We start from the raw sequence: 12,577 nt of genomic DNA on the forward strand, positions 1-12,577 counted from the left end.
GCTGGACAGCTGCCGCGGGGGCGGGGCGCTCAGATGATCGCGGCGGGCCGGCAACGGGGGCTGCGGCTGGGCTGGGGCGTCATCGGCGCCGTCGCGGGGGTGGCCGCCAGCTGGGGCGGCGGGGTGTGCAGGGCCCGTCACGGCGGGGCGGGGCTGGGCGCCTGGCAGCGCGTCCCGCCACGTCACGGCGCGGTGAGGCGGGGGGCGCCGCGGCACGGTCCCGGGGGGGTGGCCCGTTACCGCGGGACGACCCCGGCCGCGCTGCCCCCGGCCGCCGCCGTTGAGGGGACCGTTGAGGGGACCGTTGAGGGGACAGCCGGGCGGCGCGGGGTGGGGCCCATCACGCGGCTCCGAGCTCCTCTGCTGCCGGGAGGCGTAACCGGGAGGCTCTCCAAACCGAATGGCAGTTTAGAAAGCCGATACGCGTGTATCGCAGCGCTGGGTGCACCGGGGATCTTTCCTCCCAGCGTGCACACCAAGCTGCTCGAGGGCACGCATTATATACCATAGAGCACCGGCATATCCATAGTACATGGCGTGTGCGTTGTCATGCTCAGGGCTGGTACTAGTTTCCCACTTCCCATGCAGATCAGCGCGAAGCCTTTTACCGACTGCACATGCTCCCCATGCTCCCCAAGCGGGGCTTTGCCCTCGTTTGGGGGGCTGTTTGAGTTGGAGGCCTCCTTCCCGCTGCCACAATTAACCCTTCCCCTAGTTTTGCTGAGCATATCCCTCATGGTGAAGTCAGCTCATCTATCTTGTGAAGTCACTCTCCTGGATAAAGGATTTATCAGTGCTCAATGAAGTGCTTTGCGGGTTATAGAAAACCACTTATATCTTGGAATTAACTCGCTTGTTTCAATTGTCTTAAAGTCAAACTTGTACCAATACGTTTGATTTTACTAAGCATTCCCTCAATCATTAGATGTCATTTCCCCTCTTTGAGGCTACAAGAATTGGTAACTGGGGAGTTTGGACAGCACCTCAGCAAGCCCCACGGTCGCACGTGAGGCAGCCAGGTGCCCCTGCTCAGGCTTGGCCTCACCTCCCTCTCTCATGCATTAAATTCATTTTGGACAGGGTGTTCCGAACTTCACAGGCTTTGGAGAGAAATGCAAAGCCTCCAACATGGTTCATTTTCATTACCATGGAGGCTTTGGGCTGAAGGCATCAAGATTAACATTTGGAGATGCCTAAACGCTGCACTGTGAATACCCAAGTTGAGAAAACATTTTTAATGGCAACAAACATGAGGCAAATGTGCCAAATGAAAATGCCTCCGGGTTTGTCCTTACGGAAAATTGCCGCAGCTGGCAGAAGGTACAGCTGCTTTTCTCCCCATTGCTCTGCCTCACCCACCACAGGCCAACCACCTCCACCTATGATTTCAATCAGAAGTGAAGATTTACCACATTTCTGGCCGTTTCTTCTCCACACCCCTTCCTCGCCGAAGTGCCTATGGTCCCTCAGACTGCCCTCCCCCGGCAGTTCTGCTGTGGTTGCCACCGAGGCATTCCCTTCCTCCTCTGCACCGGAGCACAGGGAGCTACAGGGGGGACAGAACCGGTAGAACAATTTATGTATAAAGCAGTGAGCGGTTTTCTACGTTACAGCTACCAGAACCAGCAAAACCAGCTAGGTCAGTATCGACAGAGGAGAGAGCAAAAGAACAGGAGATTGGGAGGAGGATGGAATGATAGCTGCACCAGCCTGGAGTGGCTTAATTGTTTGTAGTGGATTTACACAGCATAACTTGCTTTTGAAAGCACTGGAAGGAGGATGTCACATTTTATGTTTCCCTCCGCTGCCTTACTTCTGGTGTTCCACCAGGCTTTCTATGGAGATAATTCAACTCTCCAGTTCAAATTTAAGTCTTTTTAGAAGGAAAGATAAGTAGCAAAGAAAAAAACCTAGAGAAATACAATGAAGAGAAATACTATCTTGAGAAATTTTGGCTCTAGGTGTACTATGAAATTAAGTACTTTAGTGTTAACTCAGTGTGCTTACAGGCTCATTTGAATCAAGGGAGCTAACAAAGACACCAGCCTGGTGTTACCCTGAAGACACAAGAAGTTTGTATATTCACACTTCATTTCTTAACTGTTAGGGACAGAGAGTGAGAAGTGTATCCTTTGCCTCCTTTCCAAAGTTGAAACAAGGAACAAGAGACTCCATGATAGCCCTAGAAGTACAAGAGAAGGGCATTCAACCCTTCCTGCAGAAGGAACAACATCATAAGAAGACTTTAGAGCACAATCTTAGCAGAAGCAGCACATTTACATATATTTGTGCTTCTCTTCTGTAAACTCCACGCAGTGGTATTTGACAGACTTTTGCCCTGCTACTTTTACCGCTATGATATTTGACATGATGGGTGGCTCACATCATTGTTGGCTTACAAAAATGTTGTCTAAAACTCCCAAATTCTTGAACTCTGATTTCATGCTTAACTATGTGTGCACAGAGTTTTAGGTCGAGCTGACCCTTTAGAGTTGTCAAAATGACGAATGAAGGGATTTCTAATCAAGGGAGTCAGCCTTGGTAGAGACAAAAAGAAGAGTATACTATCTTTGTGATGTAAGCCATGCACGCTTAGACTACCTAAAGAAGAGGGTGTGCAACTGATGGTTTCAGGATAGTGCTGTTAATAACAGGGAGAGATTTTTGCCTAAGGAAAAAGAATGGTGATGGAGAAATCTCGGGAAGAGAATAAGATGATAAATTGTAGAAGAATGGCTGCAGAAGTGTGGCCTTAGAATCTCTGAAGATCTGCACAATCCAGGCCTGGTATTAGAATAGGCCTGTAATCAGAATTGTACTGAAGTTAACAAGAAAGGCAGCCTTGAGCTATTCTTGAATCCTGAGACCAAGTAATTATGTTGTGCCAACAGGCCGTGGCTGTAACAAGCTACAGCTCTGGGAAAGCAGGTGCAGGGCCAAGAAAGATAGGGACCCGTATGGGAAAATAGGGAGTAACAAACTACAAGGCTGAAGCACAGCAACACAATTAGCTACATGGATAGAATGCTTATTTAGTCATGATAATTAGGGGTGTGAGAACCGCACGCGCTTAGAGACTAAGAACCAATTATATTTTTGCTTTACGAATATGCATGTGTATCGGTTCTATACAAGTAGTGTTAGAAACTAATAAAGTGGAGCAAGATGCATAACTCATATTGAGCGATTTCTTGACTCCGGCGAACCCTTCTCCCCAACAATAAATGACTTCTACTACTTTGTTTGTGAGGCAGTCAGCTCCAGATATATGAAGAAAGTTGCAAAAACTAGATCATATGTCTGGAATGTCGATATCTCAGCTGATAGAAATTGGTTATAAGGTTTAATAACAGAGGGGAACTGGAGAGGAAAAAAGAAAAGGAAGAAAGAGAAAGTAAAAAAAAATAATAAAACCCTGCAGTTTCGGCAGCCACATTTACCCAAGCCCAAACCTTATCTCAGGGAAGAGGTTTCCTGAGAGGATGAGGGTGTGGAAGAGGATGAAGAATAGGAGGAAATAAAAGGAATAGAATCTCTCTGGGGAAAGATCAGTGCAAGATTTGCAAGGTAAAAGGGCATTGGAAAAATTAATGTCCAAAGAAACAATCAACTAATTGGATACCCCCATCTGCATCTGTTCCAGAGGCAGACCTGCTAATGAGTGGTACAGAAGATTCAGATTTATGGGGACTGGGGGTAAGCGTAGAGGCATCCCCAGCAGATCCCCTGGTGCCAATAAAGCTGGGGAATTAAACTATAGATTTCTTGATAGATACAAGAGCAGCTTACTCCATAGTAACTAGTTATAAGGGGCTTCTCAGTAAATTTAATATGCTGGTTGTTGGGGTTACTGGAAAGAGAGAATTAAGGCCATTTTTAAAACCAATGGAATGCCAGATTGGAGGGAAAATGTTAATACATGAGTCCTTCTATATGCTGGAATGCCCTATACCACTCTTAGGTCAGGATTTACTCAACTACAGGCCCAAATACCGTTTTTTTGAGAACTCCATTCAGTTGCATATCCCAAAAGAAAGGGCCTGGAAGGCACAAATATATCTGCTGCAAGGGGAACAACAAAGTGAACCAGAAATCTCCTAAGAAATAGTGGACGCTGTATTTCTGCTGATACAGGCTACTGAAGTACCAGGGAAAGCTAACACTGCATCAATAAAAGTAAAATTAAAACAGAACTCCAAACTACTAAGGGACCCCCCCCCCGCCAAAACAAACAAAAAAACCCCAAACCAAAACCAACATCCTGTGAAAATGGAAGCAAAAATTGGATTAGAGAAATTGTACCACATGCTTGACTTCAGTGCTGGAACAACAAGAACACCACTGGTTATTGCCTAGATCCAATGTCAAGCAGTATTATTGGAACTGGACGATTAGGCCAGATTTGAAGGGTGTTCCACTGGAAAATCTGGAGTGGACCCTTTATGCTGAATAGTGTATGACAATCCAGATACGCAGTGGTAACTTTGGAGGATATGACTGAATCATAACCCTTGTCATCAAATACTTCAGCACAAAAAACTGAATTAATTGCCTTCCCTAGAGCTTTGGAATTGTCACAGGATAAACAAACCAGTATATATACTGACTAAATATGCCTTTGGTGTGATACGTGCACATGGGGCAATATAGAAAGAAAGAGGACTTTTAACCTCACAAACGTCACTCATTAAGCATGGATCATAAATGCTGAAATTATTAGAAGCAATTCAGAAACCTAAGGAGGTGACTGTAATTCATTGTAAGGCTCATCAGCCTGGATATACTGAAGTCATACCAGGGAATCATAAGCCTGATGAAATAGCAAAGAGAGTGGCCAATGAAGCAGTAATGGGAGTCTTGATTCCTCAAAATGTAATGAGAACTGAAGTGCCCAAATTCAATGACAAGGAGAATGCATTAGCTAAGATGCTAAAATGTATAAGGACTTCAGAAGGTGGTGGGTAACATCTACTGGACAGTGTTTGGTAACAACTCCCACAATGCAGAAGTTGCTACAGCAGACATACGAACTCATATGGGGGCACATGCTATAATCACAGGTGTTAGGAGATATATAATAGGGCCAAACATGCAAAGCTATGCTGATCAAATAGTAAAACAATCTAATATGTTGTAAAATAAGACCTCTACCTGGAGAGGTAAAGAAACGGGCTATGCCAGGGACTGATTTTTCTGAATTACCAAAATGCAATAATTATAAATATCTTTTGTATTGGTAGATACCTTTTCAGGATGGCCTGAAGCTTTCCCATGCCAAACCAACTAAGCTAGACAGGTAACAAATGAATTATTAGATGAGACTATACCAAGATTTGAAGTTCCAAGTGGGATCTCATCAGAAAGGCCCACACTTTATAGCAAAGTAATACAGGCAATTTCTGCCCTTTTTGGAATAAAATGGGATTTACGTACACCTTGGAGACACCAGTCTAGTGAGAAAGTAGAAAGGATGAATAGATCTTTGAAGAAACAATTGGGTAAATTGTGTCAATAAAATAATTGCAAATGGATAGATGTTTTACCTGTCACTTTAATGAGAATCAGAATCACTTCAAAATTTAAGAAAATGTGAACTCATTTAAATATTATATGGAAGACCTTATGCTGTAAATTTAACAGGAGAGGAAGACCAAATGCATATTTCTGGTGATTGGGTGTTAACTGAATATTTATTATCTTTGGGAAATAATCCTTCCTCATTGCACAAGTATATTCAACAGGGAGCACCTGTATCTTTGGGCATACTGGTGCATCCTTTCTGACCTGCAGATCGAGTGTACCTTCGAACTTCAAAGGATAAGCCTTTGAAGGAGTGGTGGAAAGGACCATATTTTGTATTACTGATAACTAATACTGCAGTAAAACTTAAAGGAATTGATTCTCGGATCCATTACACCAGGATTAAAAGGAGTCCTGAAGTAAAGCGAAAATCAGACGAAGTGGCTCCTCTGAAACTACAAATCAAGATTTTAATGAACTGTTCTTGGACTGAAATAAGACCCTATATAGAATTGGATTACATACAGGGAGATTTGTTAACATGATCTCTTTGTATACACTTGTTTAAACATGTTTTGCAGATGTATAAAATTTTGCCTATTATGTGGTATAATAAATTCTCAAATTCGGTGGGATCAGGAGAAACCCATAGACTCAAAACAGACACTTCATGATGATCCAAAAAACCACACAGATAGCCAATAAAACCAATTACTGTACCCATTTATGGAACTCAGGTTTTTGAGCGGTGGTTGGTCAATGCAACTGATGAACCCATCAGAATTAACTACAAGTAAGTACTGTAATGTCCCATTTGGGACTGGGTGGTACTGGATATATTGCAGTGTAGCACAAAAAAGCTTTACCACTGAGAAGGTCAGGTACTTGTACATTGGGAGTGACTTTTCCCAATATGGCTGTACTTGAGAAATTAGATAATAATCTGTGGTTAAGAATTTACCTGCAGAGATATAGGTGGGGTCAAAACCCCTATATAGAAAGACCCACTGGATTTCATTCTTTTGCTAGGTGGTTTATTCCTTGGTTGGAGGTTGCTCAACTGGAAAAGGCAATGATAAATATATCTGTAGTAATGGAAGAGATAGCCAGCGGCACTGCAGATACCATAAAGGCTTTGCAGGAAGAAGTTGCAGAAGTAGCTTGTACAGCTATGTGAAATAGAATGGTATTAAATATGATGCTGGCATCTCTAGGTGGAATTTGTACTATTGTTAATACTAGTTGTTGCATGTATATGGATCAAAGTGGGAGAATACCTACCAATTTACAAGAGATGTGGAAACATACTAAAATGTTGCATGAGATCCAGAAATATGACACCTTTTATGAACTTCAAGAAGTTTGGAACTGGCTAATGTCCTGGTTTCCTGATTTACACCTATGGATGAGGAAGTTAATTGTAATTACTGTACTCATGATTGTTATATGTGTATGCTTATACATTATATTACAATGTATGGTGAAGTGTTGTATTGCTGCAATTAAGATAAGTTCAGAGAAATTGACTTATTTGATATATGAATATATACAAATAAGTTCCAAAGGGGAAAATTGCTGCCTAAACTCCCGAATTACTGACCCCTGATTTAGTCTTTAACTATATGTTAAACTACTATGTGCACAAAGTTAAGTCAAGCTGACCCATCCTCTCAAGTCATCAAATGACCCACCCTTTCAAATCCTCAATACTGATCAATGAAGGGACTTGTAATCAAGGGGCTCAACTTTGGGAAACAACAGATAATGATAAAAAATCATCATCTAAATTATGCAGAAAGAAGTGTCCAAGTGAGAAGTTTCTGGCCACAAGAGAAGACAAGCTGATAAAGTATTGCAACCCACAGAAAACTAGTTGAAAGCAGGACAAAGGGAACTGTGGTAATGGGAGATCTCAATCTCCAACTCAAACAGCCCTCCTGAAGGAGGGCAAACCCCTGCTTGGGGAGTATGTGCAGTTGGTAAAAAGCTTCAGCAGCCATCTGAGGATGAGATGCACGCTGGTTTGCATTAGAAGTGGGAAACTTGTAACCAGTCCTGTGCATGACATGAATGACAATGAACATGCAATGTCCTATGAATATGCCAGTCCTCTAAGGCATGTAATGTGTAGCCTGATGTGCGTGTCAGGAGGAAAGATCCCTGGTGCACCCAGTGCTGCAATAAACCAGTGTTGGCTTTCTAAACTGCCATTTGGTTTGGAGAGTTTTTCTGGTTATGATTTTCAGTAACAGTAGGAGGGCCAGCTATAGCATCAAGTTCACCTAGTACCCCCAGCATCTCACAGCTCCAAGCAACCTGTGTAATCATCCAGCAAGGCAGTCAAACAGGTTTTTAATCTTTGCTTATCAGTCAACTTTGGCAGTCAGTCAGAAAGGTAACAAGATATTTGGAAAATAATGTTTGTTGTCTGTTTGCACTGGGACAAGGAGAGAAAGTAGCAGAAACCAAAAACATGGGTCAGCCATTTGCACAGTCTAAAAGGAGTCTCAGAAGAGGAGCTAGACTATACACGAAAAGCAACAGTCAAGAGTGGAGAAAGTTTTGGCTTGGAGAAGCTGACCTGTGAAGCAAGCCTTAGGTAAAGCAAATCAGCCACACAAAATCAGTGAAACTTTAGGCTTAAATATATGTTTGTCTCAGTTCCCTGATTGTTATGGGAAGATAACCACAAAGATCTTCTGAAAATAATCTGGCAGGGTTTGTGATTTTATTCTTTTTTAATTAAATGAGAAGGACCATCGAAAAGGCTGTGCATGTAGTGATGCACAAGAAATTATAATATGTAAGATGCATTTAGTAGAAGTTTTGGATATGCTATGGTAACTAAACCCTGGGGAGGTTCTCTGAACCCTGCAGAGGAGGCAAGAAACCTGTAGGAAAAGTCAGTGATCACATGGATACTTTATGTACAGAGAGCTGTGGTAAGCCTGTACAGAAAAATTTGCATTAGGCTTTTCCTAACATTACAGTACTTTACTCATATAATTTTCTCCTTTAAGACTTTGCAGGCAATCATTAATTTAATGGCAATAACATGTATATTGTTACACATACAGGGCAAGCATGCAATAAAGCACAGCGCATGCTATAGGGCATGACTGCATGGTTTACTTAAGGCAACACTGAACTCAAACAGGCTTAACTAGCTGATCCAAGTAACACATTTACACGTCCTTTGGGCATGGTGATCCACTCAAACTCCAAGTTAAGGAGATCATTGGAGGAAGTGGGCACCTGTGCTAAAGCCAGAGGGTAACCTTTAACTTGGGATGGAAGATAGAAATGGACCATAGCTCAGAGTGAAAATGGTATCAAATTGTTAAGGGATTGATTAACAAAACCAAATGTATTATTTGAGGTTTGACTTCAAGACAGTCAGAGCAAGCGAATTGTTAATGGTTAATTCAAGATACAAGCATTTTTGTATGTCCTGCTAAGTGCTTCATTAAGCACTGATAAGTTGTTTAAAGGAGGAAAGTACCACCACAAGGTGAATGAGCTGACTGGAAGTTTCATCAGCCAGAGGAACACGAGAAGCAATAGAATTGCTTGACAATAGGAAACTGAGAACTAAGTAATGAAGGAGTTACGTAACTTTTAACCAATGAAGGCTGTCTTCTTTTGCTGAACTGTATAATATAAAGTTTTGACAGTTGGGTGCAGGAGGGGGCCTGGAAATCAGGACCATAAAGTGGCAATCAGTTAGCTGAAAGGAATGTGCTCGAGCTTGTAGGCCACAAACCCTGGGAGGACAAGGAATGTGAATAGATAACAATCAATGGGATGAGTCATGCCGGGAATGAGGAACGGATGGCGCCAAGGAGAGGTAACACCTTGCTGTTAATTGATGAAAGTGCCCTTTGTTTGTAGTTAACCACCAATCGGGGATTGCCTAGTATGCAATGCTTAGCTTAAAGAACCAGTCTGTTTAAAACGCGCAGCTTCTGAAACATGTATAAACTCCTGATTGTGTACAATACATCAACATCTTGCTTGCATCAAGCTACGTCCCGTCTCTTTATTCGCCGCAAATTGGTGACCCGAACGTGATCCGGTTAAGGATCCGACGTGAAGGGCTCTCGAATCGCCTGAGCGACTTGCAGCGAATCCCACAGAACTTTGAATGGAGCGCTGAAAGGGAGCGGGAGCCGGCCGGCCTGAAATCCCTCCGGAGCTGAGGTGAGCTGTGGGAAATCCATCATGGGGAATCGGGCTTTGTCCCCAGAAAGAGATGTGTATGGACTCATGAAGGGTCTTCTAGTCAGATTCGGGAGTCCGTGCCTCAGTCTCCTCAGTTGGGGAGCCAGGCATTTGTGGTTTACCACCTAGCTCCCTACTGGGTGCAAACAATAGAAATACCTCGACTCAGTGTGTGAATTGGCACAACGTACTGGTTATGAACCCACCTATGGGACAACAAAAAGGCAGACGGTGCAGAAGACATACAGAAGTTGGTAAGCATTAGTCCCTAGGTCATTCTGATCCTAAAATCAGAGTAAATAACTTGGAACATCAAAGTGGAGAAGCAAAGATACTAATTTCCATTAACTGGAAGATAATGGTAGACAAAAAATTATGGTACAAAAAGGTACAAAACGGAAAATTAAAAACGGAGGACAATAGAAGGGAAATAACCCTGCTACATGCTGTTTTCTTTTTAGTTCCTTTCAGAACGCAACCCCCAGTGGGCAGCATATGCAGCCTGCCAGTCTGCATGTGGTCTAAGGGTGGAATTCCTCTCCCAGCCCCGGTGTGTCCTGTAGCCTGTGACCGTTGATGTCAGCTCCGTTATTTCATGATAATTTACAGCCAGAGGCAAAGTAGCCTTGACAAACTGCCTACTCCTGCATGTGCTTTTGTTCTGATATTTGGGACATCATTGCTTTCAAAACTTACAGGGTGGAAAGGCATCATCTCCTGGTCCTCCACAGGATAGTCCCGTTGCATTTTTCTGGTTTTCCTCATGTTCAGCAGAAGCTCCTTGAGCAGGTCATCTAATCCCCTCTAGGCTAGTTCCTTCAGGTTACAGTATTCCTTCCTTGCTCTTAGTTTCAGGCTTTTCTGGGAACAGTACCAGAATGTAACAGAAGGGGCAGTACCAATACTGTTCTCCAATTTGTGTTGGAAGAGCATTATTTTCTAGTTACAGTACCCTACCTTTGTTTGTTTCTATTTGCCTTTCCAGTTTGTCTTCTAACACATTTTTCTCATGCTCCATAACAATTAAAGCATGATAAACAAACATTTATGCACGTTACTGCTAAAAGGAATTTACTCCGCATGTTGTAGTATACCGGAAACATTTGACTAGCACAGATCAAATATCTGGGGGAGATATTAATGCCACATTTAAAAGTATGTTTTTGAATAAAAGAACAAAAATGCAAACAGTTATTATGAAAACTCTGATGGAATTCAGTTGGTTTTAGCATTTTTATTTTGCTCTTTTCTGTAACAGTTTTGTGACTTACCTGCTCTCCTCCTCAGTCTTTCAGTCTTCAAGGTGTAATGAAAAAAAACCCAATTTTTTTGAGGGACCCTCTTAAGTGTGAGGAGGGAGAGCACAAGAAGGAAACAAATCCCAAAATACCACAGTGAGTTTCCATGGAGATTCTTGCACTCCTGCAAAACCTAATGCTAGTCGAGATCCCTTTTCAGTTTGAGAATTGCTCATTTAGAACTTGGCAGGTCCTGTAATTTCTCCCCATGCCTGCATACCCATAAGCAAAGTAAGTCACACTGATTTCTGCATCCTTTGGTGATGCCTACCTTATGTCACTTTTAACTCTTAGGCACATCTGAATAGCAAAGTATTCTTATAAGAATGGGGAATTGTTATACACCAATGTCTTCATACTTGACAAAAAAAGGGAATTTCAGTTGTCACTAACATTTTTAACCTTGCTGTATTTTAAGTTCAGGCATAGAACTTTGTTCTGCATGCAGCTGAGAATTAAATCTCTCACACATCTTGTTGAGGACCATTTTTTTAAGGGTACCTGGCACCATTACTAGACATTATTGTTTTAAGAGATTTAAATTACTATTTTAAAAGAAGCAGCACCCCCTTCATGCAACGTAACGCCTGTCCCAACTGTCCCTCACATTCTCTGTAAAGGTCAAGACACATCAGATGGATACAGCAGACAAAGAAAAGGAAAGGAAGGGGGCTGAAACACATGGCATAGGAGGAAGCTCAGGGACCTGGGATTGTGCTTCTCAGAAGTGAAGGCTAAGTGGGGACATCAGATTGCTACCTTCAGCTATCTTTTTGGAGGTTAAAGAGAACTAGACCCTCCTCAGAGGTCCAGAACTCCAGGACAAAGGACAAGATGAAACAGTCACATGTGACATCAAGGAAAATTTTTATTTTGGGGTGGGTGGGGGAATCTGTGATTGCAGTTATGCATAGCAATGGGCTATCGAAGGGGGCTGCAGAATTTCCACCTATGAAGATCTTCAGACCCCAGTGGTCCAAACCCAGAGCATCATGGTCTAGCTTTGGCATTAACCCTGCTTTGAGCAGAAGACTGGACTACATAACCTCCAGAGCTCATTTTTAACTGTATTCTATGATTCCATTAAACAAGAGGAAACCTTTTTATCACAAAAAAAAGCAACTACAGGGCAAATCTCTTAACTGGGGTTATGGACTAGACATTGTTCTCCCTCTTCTCCTCACCTCTGCCTTTAATAAGATAGCTACTTGAAAGGAAAGAAGGCATTTCAGCCGTTAAACAAAATTTGTTTTAAATTCATTGCAAGATGCCTTCCCCCAAAACAATGACAGCTCTAAAGCACAATTTAAATATTTTTTTTAATATAGGTTAAAATAAGACACACACAAAAAAATCTTTAGAAGACTGCTTTGTGTTTTCTGGCATGCTTACAAGTGACAGAGATTTCAAGGAGGCATAAAAAGTCTATGTTACTAGTTGTAAAGCTGAGTCAGATGCAGAGGAGTTGCTGGGAAGGGTCACCCCAGCTAAGGCAGTTTCCAGGACACGTCACAGCCAATAAATTATATTTAGTTGGC

Source organism: Falco rusticolus, chromosome Z (assembly GCF_015220075.1).
Source record: "Falco rusticolus isolate bFalRus1 chromosome Z, bFalRus1.pri, whole genome shotgun sequence".
Taxonomy (NCBI): Eukaryota; Metazoa; Chordata; class Aves; order Falconiformes; family Falconidae; genus Falco; species Falco rusticolus.